Source organism: Lacerta agilis, chromosome 9, assembly GCF_009819535.1.
Source record: "Lacerta agilis isolate rLacAgi1 chromosome 9, rLacAgi1.pri, whole genome shotgun sequence".
Classification (NCBI taxonomy): domain Eukaryota; kingdom Metazoa; phylum Chordata; class Lepidosauria; order Squamata; family Lacertidae; genus Lacerta; species Lacerta agilis.
Genome location: NC_046320.1, coordinates 65,426,994 through 65,447,929, shown reverse-complemented (window position 1 = coordinate 65,447,929; position 20,936 = coordinate 65,426,994). Strand labels below are relative to the sequence as shown.

Below are 20,936 nucleotides of genomic sequence, written 5' to 3'. Positions count from 1 at the left end.
AGACAATTAATTTGTCTGCACCGTTCTGTGTCCTTTGCTGAGCACCACAGGAGATGGATGTAGCTTCGATTCAAAATCTCAGTTCACGTCAAGACGACAGCTTCCCTCTTGGTGGATTTAGCACTGGAATCTGTCGGGTCTGCTGGAAGAGATTCTGGTGGTGTGGGGGAACTGGTGTGGTGTAGCGGTTAGAGTGTTTGGTTAGGACTGGAGAGATGGAAGTTCAAATCCTCACTTTGCACAAACTTTGAGCCAGTGACTATCTTTCAGTGTAGATTACGTCAGAGGCTTATTGTGAGAATGAAATGGACTGGGAAAAGCCTTGAGCTCATTGGGGAGGAGGGGGAGTGTAAATAAATAAGCAGGAGACAATGTGAGTGGGTATTTAGAAAACTTGAATGGTTATGGTGGCCCATATCAGGAAATCAGGGCTGTGCACGGACCCCTGATCTGTGACCCCCAGATTGGGTCAATTCACTCAGTTTCACCCAGGGGACTTTCACCTTGCACTGGATCCGTCCCTGAAGAAAGAGGGCAGGGGTAAAGGTTTTTAAAACCCTATTTTAACATAGATTTAACACTGGGTTTCAAAAAGGTTGGGTGGGGATCCCTTAGCTCCACACAGGAGTTGATTCTCAAGTCCAACAGCTCTTAAGCAGAAGGATTCATTCCTGCACAGTGTGGATCGCAGGATGTTTAAAACTCAATTCGAATTATGGCATGCTCAGTACAAATAGTCCATTCCGGCTCAGTATTTGGCCCTTTGGTGAATCCAGCACACAGCCGTCCTGGAAAAGCTGTCACAAAAGACAGATAATGATATTAAAGTGTGCAGTTAGTCTGAATGGTTCCATGAGGTTTCATTGCATCCAGGATTTGTCAGTCTTGTCCTTGCTAGTACTTATGAAACAGTAATGCATTTGCATTATTGCTGTTCTTCATTTTAAAGTGATAAATATTTGTCATTGATGTTGAGGGTGATGTGGGGTGTTTTTTTTGGTTAACATTTGGTATTCAGTCTTGGAATGTCCTTTCTCAGTCCTGCGGTAACTATTGCAAAGCTGAATATCATGCCCAATAAACTGGTGTTTGTTTAAAAAACAACCTCATGAAAATTCATCAGTATTTGAATGCTGAATGGGCACTATTCTATGCGATTTTGACTAGTAGTGCATTTTTGCAAAGCAATTTCCACTAACATCACCTGAATTAATGTTTGTTATTCCCCTCAATATATGCACTTTTATGCACACGTTACCTCAGTATATGCGTTTTTGCACACATTAGTTGGCTGGAGAAGTGCAATGCAAAATTGGCATATGTGACTTTGTACCAGTGCATGTTTAGTTTCAAAATGAGTGCAATTCCTCCCTCGTCCCTAGGGATAAGTTTCAAAAAGACCTGAGAATTAGCTGATGGAGAGGTAGGTGTTGATACTATCAAAAAACCTGGAGTCCTCCCAGACCTCTCTCCCTCTCTCTCTCTCTCTCTCCTCTCTCTCTCTCTCTCTCTCTCTGATTTTGCATTTTTAGAATGCAACTGTGGACAATGAACAAGGTAGCTACATAATTCCTTTACTTTTCAGGTCAGCCTTGGTTATCATGGCCACCTGGACTGAACCCTTAGAGGTCACACACCTTTTTTTTCATAGGTGTGCATTGCTGGATAGCAATAGCAAGCGATGGCTCACCTGTGAGATCCCAGACTGTGTGTTGCAACCAGGAAAATTTACAAGCTCAATTTACAAAGCTGATCTGTGCAAGTTCCTTCAGAACCAAACACCAACATTGCTGCTGGGGATGTATATGGGTTGCTCTGCTTGAGCAATATCTTGGAACGAGAGAGTGGACCCTTGGCAGGGTCTAAGCATTTGGGAATCTCGTAATGTAGAAATTCCGTCCTGTCTTTAAAGCGGACGCAAAACAGAGGGCAGCTGAGGTGAGAGAAAATGAGGGTCAAATGACAAGACAGTGAGAGGAACAATAAAGGCACCAGAAAATATGCAATAAGTCAAGCCATCTGAAATAATGAAACCACAGATCATCAAAACATGTTAATTCTGCATGCTTTTCCATCTCTTATAGTTTGGAGCCCAGTCAAGGGCAGTTCATGACATTATTGCCCAGCATTGCACAAACTGCAGACTGGAGGCATAGCAATTTGTGCGCTGCAAAAGAACTTAAGAAGAGTCCTCCTAGATCAGGCCAAAGGCCCATACGGTCCAGTGTCCTGTGGTCATCCATATGCTTCTGGAAAGGCCACCAGCAAGAACCAGGAGCGACAGCACTCTCACCAGGCATGCCAACTCTTAGGGGCAGAGGGGTCTTTGGCACCCTCTATGTTGAGGAGTGGAGGAGGCTGGGCATGCTTAGGTTCAATGGTTGGCTCCTCCTGAGTGAGAGAAGAAGCCACACCATGCCGGGCTCTGAACTTGGCCTCCTCCCGAAGATGCGACATCTCGTGTCATGAGAGCACGCGCCTCGTGCTGCCCCCCCATCTTAGGTGCAAGATGGTGCCCCTGGCTCTCACTATTTGTAACTCCAAGCAACTGATATTCAGAAGCATATTGCCCCTGACACCACAGGCAAAACATGGTCTTTGTGTCTTGTAGCCACTGCCACCTAGGAGAACAGGACTATTTCTAATCCTCTTTAAAAAACAGCCAAGTAGGGAGCCCTCGATACCTCCTGTGAGAGCAAGCTCCATAGTTTATCATAGTGTCCGCTTCTCTGGAGCAGCAGAAAACAACCTTTCTCCCTCCTCTATATGACATCCTTTTATATATATGAACATGGCTATCATATCACCCCTTAACCTTCTCTTCTCCAGGCTAAACATACCCAGCTCCCTAAGCCGTTCCTCATAAGGCATTGTTTCCAGGCCTTTGACCATTTTGGTTGCCCTCTTCTGGACACGTTCCAGCTTGTCAGTATCCTTCTTGAACTGTGGTGCCCAGAACTGGACACAGTATTCCAGGTGAGGTCTGACCAGAGCGGAATACAGTGGTACTATTACTTCCCTTGATCTAGATGCTATACTCCTATTGATTAACAGTTTAACTGTTTCTTCTTCTTCTTCTTCTTCTTCTTCTTCTTCTCTTCTTCTTCTTCTTCTCTTCTTCTTCTTCTTCTGGTATACCACCCTTCATCCAAAGACCCCGACTACATGTTGCGAGAAGAACTCCTTTCTTTTATCCAACCCGAGTCTTCCAACATTCAGCTTCATTGGATAGCCCTGAGTTCTAGTGTTATGAGATAGGAAGAAAAACTCTTCTCTATGCATTTTCTCCATACCGTCCATGATTTTATGTACTTTTATCATGTCGCCTCTTCATTGCCTTTTCTCTAAACTAAGGATCAACTCATAGTGTTATCTGCCCTGGTTCAGATCAAAGGCATTCTACGTGTCCCTGGATGTCTCTAAATTTTCCCAAGCTGGACATGAATGGAATAGTGCTGCTTCTCCTCTGTTAGTATATGGTTAGAGTGTGGTAGGGACGTGGGTGGCGCTGTGGTCTAAACTACTGAGCCTCCTGGGCTTGCTGATCGGAAGGGCAGCGGTTCGAATCCCTGCGATGGGGTGAGCTACTGTTGCTCTGCCCCAGCTCCTGCCAATCTAGCAGTTTGAAAGCATGCCGGTGCAAGTAGATAAATAGGTACCGCTTTGGCGGGAAGGTAAATGGCATTTCTGTGCACTCTGGTTTCCATAACGTTGTCCCATTGCACCAGAAGCAATTTAGTCATGCTGGCCACATGACCTGGAAAGCTGCCGGTGGACAAACGCCGACTCCCTCGGCCTGAAGCGAGATGAGCGCTGCAACCCCATAGTCACCTTTGACTGGACTTAACTGTCCAGGGGTCCTTTACCTTTACCTTTCTAGGGTGTGGTACTGATAATGCCAAGGCTGCAGGTTCAATCCCCATATGGGACAGTTGCATATTCCTTCATTGCCGTGTGTGTGTGTATACTAGATGATTTCCAGGGTCCCTTCCAACCCTTACAATTCTATGGTTCTATGGTTCCCAGGTAAACTGCTAGTTAAGAACATTCAGAGTCAGACAAGTAGTTTACTATTACCATATTTTTCGCTCCATAACACACACTTTTTTTCCTCCTAGAAAGTAAGGGGAAATGTCTGTGCGTCTTATGGAGCGAATGCATGGTCCCTGGAGCTGAATTGCCCAGGGACCAAAAGAAGATCGAGCTTTTTCTTTTACAAAGAGAGAAGGGGTGTTGAAAGGCTGCCGCTTACAGCTGATCAGCAAGAGATCGAGGAGAGAGATAAGGTGGCTGGCTCCCTTTCAGCAGAGGAGGCTGTTGGTTTCCCCAGCGACATGTGACTGGCTGATTAGATTATCTGTCTGGAAAGTGTAGAAAGGGCTTTGAGCCCATCCTTTTGCAAATGGGGCTTTTCTCCTTTGCAAAAGCAGCAGCACAACTTTGAGCTGCTCCTTTTGCAAATGGGGCTTTTCTTCTTCCAAAAGAAGATGCACAACTTTGAACTGATCTTCAAAAATGGGGGGCTTTCCCCTTTTCCTCCTCAAAAAACTAGGTGTGTCTTATGGTCAGGTGTGTCTTATGGAGCGAAAAATACGGTATTTCTTTCATGAATTTATACCCTCCCAACCTGCATGGACAGCATACCCCCCAATTGTCCCAATTTCCCCAGGATATTCCCAGAATTACAGAAGCCACCCTGGCTTCTGATTTGATCCTTGAATGTCCTGTTTTCTCCCTCCAGTGCAGCCGCTGCCAATCTCAGGGAAGACGGTGAGCCAGCCCTCGCAATTGCAGTGGTGCCGTGCTCTCATGAGAGTCAGCTGGCTTCCGCAAGCGTGCAGCAGCAAAAGACAATCGTCCTGATTTTCATCAGAGGGATGCTGTAGATTGTGCACAACCCTTGGCTGAATTATTGCTGCATTGCAGGGGGTTGGACTAGATGACCCTTGGGGGTCCCTTCCACTCTAAATTCTATGATTCTATGAATGCCATACAGGTCGCAAGGAGGGGAAACGGAGAGAGAAAGAGAAGGTATTTGTTTTGTTAAAAGCATTTCAAAACCACTTCGCGGTTCGAAAACCTCAAAGCGGCATACGCCGCGTGCACTATAAAGGCAATATCCATTAACGCAAACAGAAAACATACCAATAAAACAGCAGCATAAAAACCTATAAAAAGCATGGGGAGGCAAATGAAACAGAGATTCAGGGGTTTCATATACATAAACAAGGGTCCAGTCTTATAGGTCAGGGGAAGGCTGGGCGCCACGATACGTCTTTCCAAGATGACTGGAGCAACTGATAGCTGCTGCTTTAGGTGTGGCAGAGCGAACGGGCAACAGCAGAATATGGCCCTTCTCAGGTCACCACTGTATGATATTCTGTAAGGCATGGGGCTCTGAGCAGAATTTCCCTGGATGATCTGAGTGATCCTACAGATCTATACAGGGCCAGTTGGTCAGGATATTGTTTCTGCTTGAGAGAGAGAGAGAGAAAGAGGAGAGAGTGTCTCTCATGGGTCCATTTTTAAAATGAAAAACGCATAAGATATGCCAACAGTGTCCCAGTGATAACAGCTTTCCTGGCATTAAGCTGCTGCTGAATCCCAGATTTTTGTTTGTGTGTGTGTGTGTGTGTGTGTGTGTGGTGTTGTGTTGTGTTCTGCTAGAACTGAGTTATTCCCGAGAGTATGTGCAACTGACATTTTAGAAGGGGGGGTGGGGGCAAGAATTGCAGAACTGGCTTTAGACAAAGACTCCCCTTCCTATCTTTTGGCTGACGTCTGCTAGCTGGTGGCCCAGTATTGATCCGATAAAGAGCCAACGAATCAATGTGTTAATTGAATCCTGTGGTCATTCCAGCATCGATTCAGAATCCACTCAGCTCCCCAGAAGCATCTTGATGAATAGTTTATTGTTACTAGAATCCATCTTTTTGAAACGAATGTATCGTTAGTCTTCCTCGCCCCCCCCCCCCCAGTTTTTGGCTCAAAGTGTTTGCTGAGACAGCGGGGTGCAGCTCAGCTCACCACTGTATTTAGAAGTTTATGCTCGCTTCGTCCTGTCCGGTTTCAGCTCACTGGGGAATGTTTTCCAACCTGAGGGCCACTTGCCTGTCTTGGCAGACTTCTGAGGGCCACATGCCAATGGTGGGTGTGGCTAGAGGTAAAAGCGGGTGGGGACAAGTGTAATTTTGTGCAATCTATATGCACTTGCACACCCTTCTCTCTCTCTCTCCCCCAGCCAAGGAAACAAAAGGCCTGTTTGCAGTTCAAGGACACATTCCAGCTGGGGAAGAGGATAGCTTAGTGCAGGCATAGGCAACTTCAACCACCCAGATGTTTTGGGACTACAATTCCCATGATTCCTAGCTAACAGGACCAGTGGTCAGGGATGATGGAATTATAGTCCCAAAACACCTGGAGGGCCGAGTTTGCCTATGCCTGGCTTAGTGGATAGGGCATGAGATTCTCAATCTCAGGGTTGTGGGTTCAAGCTCCATGTTGGGCGAAAGATCCCTTTGTTGCAGGGGGTTGGACTAGATGACCCCTGTGGTCCCTTCCAACGCTATGATTCTAAAACCACTTGAGGTACAAAGCAAGTGCCGATGCTGGCGTGTGGCCAGGGGAGTCTTTAGCATACGCGCTGCTGGGGTGCAAAGATCTGCCCAGTGCCCCCAAATCTGACAAGCGCCACCGTTGTGAATGACAAGCGCTGCCGCTGGCGTGGCACGTCTTTGGTAAATGAGCACACAAAGTCGAAAGTCCTTTAGTGAAATAGTAGGTATATATTTCGGTAATACCTAGGTATACAGTGGTACCTCAGGTTACAGACACCTCGGGTTACAGACACTTCAGGTTACAGACTCCGCTAACCCAGAAGTAGTACCTCGGGTTAAGAACTTTACCTCAGGATGAGAACAGAAATAGTGCGCCGGCAGTGCAGCGGCGGCAGCAGCAGCAGCAGGAGGCCCCATTAGCTAAAGTGGTACCTCAGGCTAAGAACAATTTCAGATTAAGAACAGAACTCTGGAATGAATTGAGTTCTTAACCAGAGGTACCACTGTATATGCATTTTGTTTTGCTAGCATGTTCAAAAATATTTATTATTTCCTAACAGGTAGATAGTTAAGAGCTTAGGCCAGGGGTGGTGGGCCGGACTATATTTTGAAAAAATAATAATGAATGAATTCCTATGCCCCAAAATAACACTCATGGAACGTCTATGGGCTGGATTGAGAAGGCGATTGGACCACATCCGGCCCGTGGGCCTTAGGTTGCCTACCCCTGGCTTAGGTGGCTTCAGCGGCAGGCGCCTTCCAGAATTTGGCGCCCTGCACCCCTTGCATCTCCCGGGTAAAGACGGCCCTGGATGTGGCCTGGCTAGAGAAAGAAAAGCCTGGAGGTCTTCTTCAGGTGTGGCGTAGTGGTTAAGAGTGGTAGACTTGTAATCTGGTGAACCGGGTTCGCGTCTCCGCTCCTCCACACGCAGTTGCTGGGTGACCTTGGGCTAGTCACACTTCTTTGAAGTCTCTCAGCCCGCTCACCTCACAGAGTGTTTGTTGTGGGGGAGGAAGGGAAAGGAGAATGTTAGCCGCTTTGAGACTCCTTCGGGTAGTGATAAAGCGGGATATCAAATCCAAACTCTTCCACCCACTCTCTGCATGAGGTTTCCTCAGCCTTGTTGTTTGATAATAAATTGCTTTTGGTGACACATTTGGAGAGTCTGCAGTGCAATGTTATAGTTCTTTCAAATTAATTAGACTAAGTGTGCTGACTGGTCATTTTGTTTCCTAAGTTAATAATGTTGGCAATAATTAAAAGTTACTAGTCTGCCCTCTCCCCCCCCCCACATGAAGCTAACTCAGTGGGACAAGCAGAAGAGGAAAAGAGAGGTCTATCCTATTTGCAGGAGCCTCCTAAATTTAAATACTGGTTCCGTTCTCTTTCAGCCCACTTGGTTTCTGTGCTGGGTGTAGAACCACTGCAAAAATGTGCATATTAAGCAAAATCGCATCCCCAAAATGTGTTTGTTGGGAGAAAATTCACTCTGAAAGCTGATGTGGAGAATTGGAGTTAAGTCTGGAAAAAATGTAAAAAAAAAAAAAAAATGGAGAGAAACAAAAATGGATATATTTGACCATCCTTCACTTTTGGGGGCACGTGCCTTACATCCAAGTCTGCTTTGCTGAGCTGCTCTGTTTATGGATTTCATTCTGCATCTAGTGTGTACATGCAGTAGGGATACATGAAATATCCTTCTAAACATGTATATCTGCTAGAGCACACACACACACACACACACACCCGGCAAATCTCCTGGGGTGTTTCTTTCTTTTCTTTTTTCACCCCACTTCAGAAAATAGGCTTGCATCCAACCGCCTTGACATGAACTAGGGGAAAACAAAAAGTGGATCTCTCTTCAATTATCCCTTGCCCAAGCGGATGTGTGAATCGACCCCAACTATCTGAAAGACCATCTCTTTCCCTTCTTGGGTTTCTAAGCAGTGGAGACTGGTCTATTAGAGTGAATGGGCCACTGGGACCAAAAAACATCATAGAATCATAGAGTTGGAAGAGACCACAAGGGCCATCCAGTCCAACCCCCTGCCAAGCAGGAAACACCATCAAAGCATTCCTGACAATGCTGTCAAGCCTCCGCTTAAAGACCTCCAAAGAAGGAGACTCCACCACACTCCTTGGCAGCAAATTCCACTGCGAACAGCTCTTACTGTCAGGAAGTTCTTCCTAATGTTTAGGTGGAAACTTCTTTCTTGTAGTTTGAATCCATTGCCCCGTGTCCGCTTCTCTGGAGCAGCAGAAAACAACCTTTCACTGTCCTCTATATGACATCCTTTTATATATTTGAACATGGCTATCATATCACCCCTAACCTTCTTTCTCCAGGCTAAACATACCCAGCTCCCTAAGCCATTCCTCAGCCCTCCAGACTTCTTACTGACAACCAGTCCAGGGTCTAGCAGTCAGTTTCTGCCTCCTTGGTCTCAGATGCTGCTCCTATGCAACTCAGCAGGAGGAAGGTGACTTAAAATTACTAGGCTGGTCTTGTCATTAAACATTGCTGTTCTTCTGCCTACCAGTTTCTATTGGCGCTAGCGACAGCTGGTGTTAAGATTGGCAGAGGGACCTTTCTTCATAGTTAGGCTGTTCCCAGATGTGCAGGGAGTGGTGGCTGATGGAAGCAGGGGCGTTTCTCTGCAGAACCCCTACATTGGAACAGCTCTCTCCAGAGTGATCTCGGCCTTGAATGGGAAGTCTGGACTTTGAAAGTCACCTAATCTTACTTGTTCTGCTGTATTATACTGTATTTGACAGTATAATACAATATTGGTGCTGGAGGAGACTCTTGAGAGTCCCATGGACTGCAAAAAGATCAAACTTATCCATCCTCAAAGAAATCAGCCCTGAGTGCTCACTGGAAGGACAGATCCTGAAGTTGAGCTCCAGTACTTTGGCCACTCATGAGAAGAGAAGACCCCATGGAAAAGACCCTGATGTTGGGAAAGATGGAGGCACAAGAAGGGGATGACAGAGGATGAGATGGTTGGACAGTGTTCTCGAAGCGACTGCATGAGTTTGGCCAAACTGCGGAGGCAGTGGATAGGCGTGCCTGGCTGCTCTGGTCGAGTCGGACACGACTGAACGACTAACAACACAACAACAACAACAATTATACTGTATTGTTTTAATTAGTGTTTTTGTAGTTGTTTCGATTTTGTGTGGAGTGCCCTATCAGGGTGGATGGAGCAGCCGAGTAATTTCGTTGTCCCCGAAAAGGGCAATGACAATAAATATATTTTCTTATCTTATTGTGGAACTCCCTCCCCAAAGAGATGCATCCAGTGTCTTTGACCGTTAAGGTGCTTTGCTTTACTCGCCTCTTTCGCCAAATTAATACTGTTCTGTTCCATTTGAGGGCAGCCATAGAATCTCAGAGTTGGAAGGGACCCCAGGGTCATCTAGTCCAACCCCCTGCAATAAAGGAGTCTCAGCTAAAGCATCCACGACAGATGGCCACTAACCTCTGCTCAGAAACCTCCAAGGAGGAAGAGTCCACCACCTCCTAAGGGAGTCTGTTCCACCGCCAAACAGTTCTACTGTCAGAAAATTTTCTGATGTTTAGTCGGAATCTCCTTTCTTGTACTGTAACTTGAATCCATGGTTTGAGTCCTACCCTCCGAGCAGGAAAAAACAAACTTGCTCCATCTTCCCTGTGACACCCTTTAGACTTTTGAAGATGGCTATCATGTCTCCTCTCCGTCTTCTCTTTTCCAGTCCTGTGCATCTGTCATTATATGGTCATCTCCATTTTCATAAATGTATATTATGCCGCTGTTACCTATCCTACATTATTATTATTATTATTATTATTATTATTATTATTATTATTATTATTACCCCACCCATCTGGCTGAGTTTCCCCAGCCACTCTGGGCGGCTCCCAATCGAGTGTTAAAACAATACAGCATTAAATATTAAAAAACTCCCTAAACAGGGCTGCCTTCGATGTCTTTTAAAAACAGGATAGCTGCTTATTTCCTTGACATCTGGTGGAAGGGTGTTCCACAGGGTGGGCGCCACTACCGAAAAGGCCCTCTGTCTGGTTCCCTGTAACCTCACTTACAGGGGGACCCTACGCAGAAATATAGTCAAGAAATCTAGGCAGAAATATAGGACCCTAGAGAAATATAGGCAAGAAATCTTATAAACAAGTAAATAAACTGAAACATCCCCCCCTGCATTTAATCCATTGGATTAAACCAGGAACTTGCTTGCCACAAGAAGTTCACAGATCAGACTAAACATCTCTCCGCGCTGCACCTCCAATTCCTTGTTCTGTTCAGCTTGGAGGCATTGTGGTTTTTCTGTCCCATGTAAACTGTTCTCTCTGGGCACAAACCTGTTCCTTTTTCAGCTGAGAGGGAGAGTTCTCCTTGATTTTGGTGCAGTCTCTTGTTCTTGGCCCTCTCTAGCCTTCCTTCGCTTTGTTGCCATGCCTGATTCTTCCTACGCTTGAAACTGATCCCTGGTTCTGCATGCCAAAATCACCTCCCTTTCCCCCTTCTATTTCAAAAGCTCTCTCTCCCCCCCTCTCCTCCCTCCAAACGTTCTCTTAAGAAATTGCTGAAGACTCCTTTTCCATGGTGACTCCCACAGCTTATAGTCTTGCTGGAGAGAAGCACCCTATCATAGAACCATAGAACTGTAGAGTTGGAAGGTACCCCAAGGGTCATCCAGTCCATCCCACTGCAATGCAGGAATCTCAACTAAACATCCACCCATCCTCTGCTTATAAACCTCCAAGGAAGAAGAGTCCACAACCTCCCAAGGGAGACTGTCTGACCATCGAACAGCTTTTACCTTCAGAAAGTTCTTCCATTTGTTTTGTTGGAATTTCCTTTCTTGTAATTTAAGCCCTTGGTTCTAGTCCTATCCTCCAGAGCAGGAGAAAACAAGCTTATCCCCTCTTCCACGAGACAGCCCTTGGTATATTTGAAGATGGTTAATCGGATGGACTTATATATGTTAATGTTTTAAAGCAGAGGTTCGAAAGCACATCAAAGTGCAAGTAGATAAATAGGTACCACTCCGGCGGGAAGGTAAACAGTGTTTCTGTGCACTGCTCTGGTTCACCAGAAGCGGCTTAGTCATGCTGGCCACATGACCCGGAAGCTGTACATCGGCTCCCTCGGCCAGTAAAGCGAGATGAGCACCGCAACCACAGAGTTGGACACGACTGGACCTAATGGTCAGGGGTCCCTTTACCTTTGGGTACCTTTTAGAGGTCAAAGGCCACATTCCCGTCTGGGTAGTCTTTTGGGGGACACTTATTTGGTTGGTGAGGCCAGCGACAGAAGTAAGCAGAGCAGCACATGTGTTTTTTTTCCCTTTGTTCAGGAGACTCAACTCTAGACACCCTCTACACCTCTGGAGGGTCACAGGTGCACCATCCCTGCATTAAGGAAACATCTATTCTTCACCATCAGTTTAGTAGGCTGAGATGCTCTTGGGCTCCAACTTCCACCATTCTCAATCATTGACTGTTGATCAGGAATGGTGAGAGTTGTGGACCATCAGCCAGCCACAAAGTAGACAATAGCTAGATAGATCACTGATCAATGAGCAGTCTGTGCTCACCGGGCATCTCAGTCCTTGTGATTACTTGCATTTACTCCCCACCCCTCAATTAAATATTTTTTGCTTATGCAAAGCTCGGGTTCCTTCTGTGCCATTTTGACTACCCAGTGAAAATTGAGCTTGCTGTTAGTAAATACATTGCAACTGGGGAATGTGCTATGAAATCAGAGTCCCCTTCTTTCCGCTGTGTAGTATTGCACAGATTAAAACTTTGCATTCATATTTTTTTCCTCCTGTTATACAGTTCATCTCTCTTTTTTATAATTTGGGGGTGGGGAGAAGTGTGATTCACCCGACCCCAGTCAACCTTCAAAATAATAGATTTTCCAAAACGGGGGTGGGGTGGGGGTGCATTTCCCTCTTCCTGTCCTTCCAGGACTTGTTTGGTCATAGGAAAAACTGATTTGACACACACCCAAGTCGAATGGCTTGGAACGTCACCGGCAGCCCTTGAGCCAAGTCGAAGCAGCTTCTAGAGAGGGTGAAAACAGCAACCGGCTTCCGATACATTTTGCAAACAGAGGAAGGGCAAGAACTAAGACTGGCCTGGTGTCCTCCATAATACAGGACAGTCCAGTATTTCCTGCAGTGTCCAGTTCAGTGTCCTCATTCCCTGCACACCCACTAAAATTCCAGTAAACAGATGCTCAAGGAAGGAGGTTCCAAGTGAGATGGTGACCTTTTTGGTTCTTAATGAATCAGCAAGCCAGCAGCTCAACTGCTGCTGCTGCTGCTGCTTGGCTGTCTTGCACACCATAAATGAAACCTAAAATGCTTTCGGGAAATGATGATGTGTGATGACACACCATCATTTCTGGGTCCAGAGACATTGGGGTAGGCAGGTCTGTCTATCTATCTATCTATCTATCTATCTATCTTATCTATCTATCTATCTGTCCTATATCTATCCAGGGCTGGATTTAGGTTTGATGAGGCCCTAAGCTACTGAAGGTAATGGGGCCCTTTATATGACCAGCTGTCCTTTGTCAACAACAGATTGCTGCTGTTTTTTGTGTTGAATATATGCTATATGGTAATTTATGGACCTAATAGGTATCTAAAGTCATTTGCACATGTTGCCATTCAACCAGTTCATGCAGAATGTAGACACCCTATATATAGAAATGAGCAAACCAGTGATATTTTAGGGAGCAGGTGAGTAGGCAGGGCCATTACTTACATCATAGAAGCCTACGCAACACAAAACACTGTTGCTGTATGTAGGTTTGGTTTTATTTTTTTTTATCATATTTTGGAAATGTACATCCAGGTTTTTTCCCCTTTAATTTTTTTGGGGCCCCCCAAGAGAGTGGGGCCCTAAACTATAGCTTGTTTAGCTTATACATAAATCCAGCACTGTACCTATCTAATCCTAAATTGAAGGGAACCTGTGGCCCTCCAAATGCTCTTGGACTTCAACTCCCAGCAGTCCCAGGCACCTATGACAAATGGTCAGGGGTGATGGGAGTTGTAGCACCAGCAATGTCTAGAGGGCATTATGACTTCACCTGCTCTAGGCTATCATCTTAACCTTTCCCAGCTGTAACTGAAGTTTTAGTACGCATAATGATGTTTCTTCACATTCTCTTCTCCTATATTGTTTCATGAAAGCCCTTGAGGTAGTGCCATAGATCAATGGTGCAGCATCTGTCTTTCTGTGCAGAAGCGTCCCAGGTCACATCCTCAGCATCTCCAGGTAGGACTGGGACTGTCCCCTGCCTGAAACCCTGGGAGAGACACTGCCACTCAATATAGGCAATACTGAGCTGGATGAAAGATTCTCTGCATTGCAGGGGATTGGACTAGATGATCCATTGCATTCCATCCTGTGGGAATGTTCAGGGATGCAGGAGAGGATATATTGTTTGATTATATCCTTTCCAACTTGTGTTAACAATCACAGGTAGGTAGCCATGTTGGAGGGACCCAGGTGGCGCTGTGGGTTAAACCACAGAGTCTAGGGCTTGCTGATCAGAAGGTCGGCGGTTCGAATCCCTGCCACGGGGTGAGCTCCCATTTCTCGGTCCCAGCTCCTGCCCACCTAGCAGTTTGAAAGCATGTCAAAGTGCAAGTAGATAAATAGGGACCACTCCAGTGGGAAGGTAAACGCTGTTTCTGTGCGCTGCTCTGGTTCGCCAGAAGCGGCTTTGTCATGCTGGCCACATGACCCGGAAGCTGTCTGCGGACAAATGCCAGCTCCCTTGGCCTATAGAGCGAGATGAGCGCCGCAACCCCAGAGTCGGACACGACTGGACCTGATGGTCAGGGGTCCCTTTAACCTTTAGCCGTGTTGGTCTGCCATAGTCAAAACAAAATTAAACGTTAAAAATAAAAATAAAAAAATTCTTCCAGTAGCACCTTAGAGGACTACACTAGGTTTGGTTCTTGGTATGAGCTTTCGTGTGCATGCATACTTCTCTAAGGAAGGAATTTATTTGTGTTAACAAGTTCTACAATTTAGCAGAGTACCATTCCCCTTTTTTAAACTTGTACAGCAGATGCATTTTATCTCAGGCTCGCTGAAGCCCTCTAAAATAAGTTTCCTTGGTAATTCCCCCTTTAGTCCCTCATAAAAAGATAGACACGACACAGTCTTCTCTAAAAGTATAAAAAGATATTACTCCACTCACATTCTGTTTACCAGATGGATCCCAGAAGGCAGACCTAAGTTACAAAAGTAATATACCTGGAAACTATTCCATAAGGAGACAGCTCCTTGTCCTCTCTTGGGTGGAAGCCAAGAGAGCATCTTAGGCTAAGCAGATGTTGCTTCTTTGACTAATGTAGTCAGAGAGAGAGAGATGGCGGCCTCCGCTGAGGTATTTGTTACCTGCATAGGTGAGGCAATCCCACCTCTGGTCAACATGTAGAGGAAGTCTGTCCCAGCCTAGGAGGAAACAGGAAAGTTCCGACTGGCTGGTTCAGGCACCCCCTTTTTATGTCCACTCTAGGGAGTTGTACTTGACTGCTCTGTGTTTCAATCCCACACACCCAACTCTGCAATTCTATGATTCTATGAAGCAGTGGTCTTTTCCACCAGGCAGGTTCCTATGTGAATACAGGAAATGATTTTGTCTATGCAGGCTGATTACGCAATATAAACAGGGCTTTGTTTTCAGAGTACCAGAGCGAGCTGGAGCGCAGTTGTGGCACCCTCTCAGGTGGGTTGCCATTTCGGACTGGTGACCCCCCCCCCGCCAGCTTCTTGCCTTAGTAATTTTGAGAAGCCCCAAACAAACATTTCAAGTCAAAATGGAAGCTGGCCTGCATGGGAGAGTCTACGCTTTTTTTTTAGGTCTATGGACTGCCACCTAGCTCCTAGTTGTGATTGGTCAAGCTGCGGTGTGGGTCCAATTCATATCTCCTTTTCTTCAGTCCATCTCCCATGTAGCAGTGGCGGGCTTTAAGCTTTCCAGTCAGCCTCTACCATTCCACAACCGGCCCTTCCAAGCTGCCCTAGCTATCTGCCCGAATCTAAGAGAATGAGGGAAGAGGGGGTGCATTCATTTGCCCTGGCCAGAATCTGGGCCACTGGCTGCTCCAACTCACCTGGTGGACTTATTGTAACTCACTGCATGGTGAGTTCTGCACCTGTTTGCCTTGCAATAAAAGTGCTGAGTAGAAATAAATGCAATCATAAATCAAAACATTAAATCCCCAGCCCTCTCCTTGATTCTTTGTTTGCAGGCACCCAGTTTTTTAAAAAAATTTCCTGAATTTCTGCATCATCTGTTGCCGTGGCTTGGACTGTTCTAAAAACCAAGAGCCCTGCTCCTTGCCGTGACTCATTTTCAAATACACCGTATTTTATTTTATTTTTATTTTATTTTAAAATCTCTGTTGCCGTACACCTCCATTATAACTATGGTGGAGGGAAATTGCCTTGACAATTCTACCCCTGGAAAGTGGTTGTTGCCAGAAGGTAACAAGCCCTCAATTATGTGAACAAGCAGGATTAAATATTGCAGCTGTCCACCTCCAACTTGGAGGGCATCCCCTGGCTGTGGATTAGGAAAATGAGTGTTGAGAAGACTGCCGGCTTTTCAAAGCAACAAGCTCTGCATCTTCTCATACCTGCCTTGGCTCTTCAGCGCAGGATGAAGTTTTTGCTTCTCTTGGCTTTGCATAGGAACCAGCGGCCTCACGTACTATTTATTGACTTCACGTTTAAAGCTGGACCTACCTAATCAGCAAAACAATACAAAAACTGCAACGAAGGCTCCCGTCAAAATCCTCACCTCTTCAAGTTATGCACTGCAGTTCTCCAGTCCAGCAATGCATAAAGAGCGTGCATAAAATGCACATATGTTCATGGAAATAAAATACAAAATGCTTTATATACTAATGTAAAAAAAAATGTGCACATTGGGGGGAATTCCTTTGCAAGGATCTGTACATTGGGCACAATTTCATGCAGAAATCCACATTAAATTCGGATAGATTTTTTATGAGGGCTTTTTTTAAAAAATGAACTGATGTGCAGAAACTAAAAAACCCAAACCGAGGAAAATGAAAATTGACAGCTATTCCCATTCCTAGTTGGGGGTGACTCTATGGGGTGTGGGAAGAGAGGTCTCAATATTTATTTATTTGCATTTATAGCTTACCATACACAATGGTGTACTAGGGTGGGTCAAACACACGCTTGTTGTTGTTCAGTCGTTCAGTCGTGGTCCGACTCTTCGTGACCCCATGGACCAGAGCACGCCAGGCACGCCTATCATTCACTGCCTCCCGCAGTTTGGCCAAACTCATGTTAGTAGCTTCGAGAATACTGTCCAACCATCTCATCCTTTGTCGTCCCCTTCTCCTTGTGCCCTCCATCTTTCCCAACATCAGGGTCTTTTCCAGGGAGTCTTCTCTTCTCATGAGGTGGCCAAAGTACTGGAGCCTCAACTCAGGATCTGTCCTTCTAGTGAGCACTCAGGGCCGATTTCCTTGAGAATGGATAGGTTTGATCTTCTTGCAGTCCATGGGACTCTCAAGAGTCTCCTCCAGCACCATAATTCAAAAGCATCAATTCTTCGGCGATCAGCCTTCTTGATGGTCCAGCTCTCACTCCGTACATTACTACTGGGAAGTTTAATACACAGCTTATACCCCAAAAATAAAAATTAAGTGAAATAAAAACTTGCATAATTATTAGCCGGTCTAGAATTGCATTACAGCCACCCAGATCATGGTCACTGTGGATTGTAAATAGCTTATTATTATTATTATTCCCTGCCCATCTGGCTGGTGAGCTGATTGTCCCTCCCATGGGTGCAGCTGCAGTTTATAGGAAAGAGACAGGGAGAAATGGATGGTGCCACCTGTCTAAGGGACACAGGAAACTGTCACATACAGAGTTAAACCCATCTAGATTCATATTGTCTACACTGGCAGGCAGTGGCTCTCAGAATTCCATGCAGGAGTTCTTTACAGTCTTGTCTGGATATGTTGGGAATTGAACTTAGGACCTTCTGCATGCGAGCTGGGTGCTCTACCACTGAGCTAAGGCAAGACTTCCCTGGCTCTTCTTTTGTCCAGACCTGTACAGCTTGTGCTCAATGTCTCATGGTAGCTCTCTGTGCATCAGAACTTTACCACGAACAAAGGCGGATGGGAGAGGGAATTTGTCCAAGTGGTTCTTACATTGCTCAGCATTTGCTGAGCGCCTCATGAAGGTAGGCCCCGCTTTTTGCGGGGTGGCAGAGAGATCACAATAAAGCTGAACTGCAAAGAGATGGTGGGTTGGAGAGTGTGGCGGGGGATTAATTTAATAAATGCAAAGTGGGCGGTCATTAGATGTTCTTTAGTTATGTAAAAAAAAATCAAAATAAAAAAAAAAAAAATCCTCCCAGTAGCACCTTAGAGACCAAGATAACTTTAGTTATGTGTTTTGGGAACTGTTGTTGAATCACACCTTCTGTCCTTGGCGATACTATTTTTTTTTGTGTGTGCAAAAAAATAAAAAAATAAATGAGGAGAAACCTAGAAACAACACAGTACTGGGCAGATTGACAAGTAATTTCCCTTCTGGATTTTTGCTTTTGTTACCAAAAGGTGGCATCTACTTCTTGAATCCTCTGTGACTGAAGTCACTGCTTGCAACATACTGAAATAGCTTGCAGTGCTTAGGAATTACAGGCAAGCCCAGTCCAACCCAGTGTTTGGTGCTGATGTTGCCCCAAGAAGGAGAAGCAATCTTCTGTTTCTCTGGGACTAGAAGGACAAGTTTTCTTCTCCCTCACTGTGCGGGATTGCCAAGCCATTGATAAACCTCTCCTCCAAGAATCGAAAGCCATCCAAGGTGGTGACCATCACTGCCTCCATCATTCGACTATGAGCTGCATGAAGAAATACTTTATTGCATCTGTCCTGAATCTTCCAACATTCAGCTTTATTGATGCCCATGCGTTCTAGTGTTATGAGAGAGGAAGAAAACCCTTTCTCTATCCACTTTCTCCATGCATAATTTATAAAACACTATAATGGTACCTCTTACTTGCCTTTTCGTGAACTAAGAAGTCCCTTATACAGTGGTCCCTTGACTTACGAAATACTCGACATCCGAATTTTTTCAACTTAGGAACGAAAAAAGTGGCCGCACGCCAACGATTTTTCGACATCCGAATGGAAATCCGTTGGCATTTTAGATGCGGTTTAGTCGACGTACGAATTTAGATGCGGTTTCCTCGACTTACGAATTTTTCTTTTTAAAACTGCTTCAATGCATTCCTATGGGGAAATTACTTTTTCGACTTACGAACTTTTCGACCTACGAATGTGCTTTCGGAACGGATTAAATTCGTAGGTTGAGGGACCACTGTATAGCGATCTCTGGCAGGCAAGCAGCCTGATAAGCTGCAACGACTCTCCATCAGTTTATACAAGTTTATTTACAACAAGAAGAAAAAACCAATCCAGAGCATGGCGTCCGCGTGCTCTCATTAACAGTAGTTGCTCAATCTGACTCATCATCCATCCCCCAAAAGGAAGAACGCAAAAAATCCCGCCTTTCTTCTCCTTCCTTTCCATTGTTCCCTAAGCTTCTCCAGTCTCCAAGTACAAGGACTGAACCGGCCCGTCTCCTCACCACTCCCAGAAGACACAGCCTAAGACTCTGGCTTATCTGCTAGTTGCCTGGCAACACTCGGGCCGACTTTCAACTCCTCCTCTCCTTGGGAGCTAACAGCTTCTTCCCGGGAAGGAGGGGTGCCAGGCTGTCCTCTCTTTGTTGTTGTTCAGTCGTTCAGTTGTGTCTGACTCTTCGTGACCCCATGGACCAGAGCATGCCAGGCATGCCTATCTTTCACTGCCTCCTACAGTTTGGCCAACTCATGCTAGTCGCTTCAAGAACACTGTCCAACCATCTCGTCCTCGGTCGCCCCCTTCTCCTTGTGCCCTCCATCTTCCCCAACATCAGGGATTTTTCCAGGGAGTCTTCTCTTCTCATGAGGTGGCCAAAGTATTGGAGCTTCAGCTTCAGGATCAGTCTTTCCAGTGAGCACTCAGGGCTGATTTCCTTCAGAATGGATAGGTTTGATCTTCTTGCAGTCCATGGGACTCTCAAGAGTCTCCTCCAGCCCACAATTCAAAAGCATCAATTCTTCAGCGATCTGTCTTCTTTATGGTCCAGCTCTCACTTCATACATTACTACTGGGAAAACCATAGCTTTAACTATACGGACCTTTTTCAGCAAAGTAATATCTCTGCTTTTGAGATGCTGTGTAGGTTTGTCATTGCTTTCCTCCCAAGAAGCAGGAGTCTTTTAATTATCATGACTGCTGTCACCAATCTGCAGTGCTCATGGAGCCACTCCAATATCCCTGCCAAGAAAACTCAATGAAGAAGAAGAAGAAGAAGAAGAAGAAGAAGAGGAGGAGGAGTTTGGATTTGATATCCCGCTTTTCACTACCTAAAGGAGTCTCAAAGCAGCTAACATTCTCCTTTCCCTTCCTCCCCCACAACAAACACTCTGTGAGGTGAGTGGGGCTGAGAGACTTCAAAGAAGTGTGACTAGCCCAAGGTCACCAGCAGCTTATTGTGGAGTAGCGGAGACACGAACCCGGTTCCCCAGATACGAGTCTGCTGCTCTTAACCACTACACCACACTGGCTCTCATGGACAAAGACAACAGGCTATCCTCTCTGAACTCTGACAAACTCTGACAGGTCTCAGCTGCAGAGTCGGCTCCTTGCTCACTTAGCTCAATTTCTGAGGCTGACTCTTCCGCTGAGCTCGGGGGGGGGGCGTTCCGGACACCTAACACTACAACCTTATGCCGATTGTCCTTTTCTGAACTTTTGCCAACTCTTCCATACCCATTTCAAAGCAGGGTGACCATAACTGTACCCAACAGATCTGTATAATGGCACGATGATACTGGCAGCTTTGGTTGCAATTCCTTTCCTAACGATCCCTAGCACGGAATTTGCCTTTTTCCACGCCTTCCGCCCACAGGGTCGACAACCTCGCATGCAAGAAAGAGAACCCTTACAAAAATACCATGCATTGAGTTCCCAATGCCACTCACTTTTCTGTAGGTGATGATGAAACAATTCTGAACACAGTAAAAAATCCCTCTTCGTGATTCTCTAATTTGTTATGTGGAGAAACTTCCAACTCTTGAAAGAACATAGGAGCCCAGGGAACTGCTTTATGCTGAGTCAGACTCTTGGTCCATCTAGCTTGGAATTGTCCAAACAGACTGGCAAGAGGTTCTCTAGGGTTCCAGACAAGGGTGCTTTTCCAGCCTTGGAGCTGCCAGGAGTTGAAAACAGAACCTTCTGCCATT

General features: G+C 45.7%; 1 protein-coding gene across 1 annotated transcript in view; it reads left to right on the top strand.

The window, feature by feature from the left end:
• Positions 1 to 20,936, top strand: part of ADAMTS3 (ADAM metallopeptidase with thrombospondin type 1 motif 3) — a 134,220-nt gene that overhangs the window by 13,716 nt on the left and 99,568 nt on the right. The gene's annotated exons all lie outside the window — the stretch shown is intronic.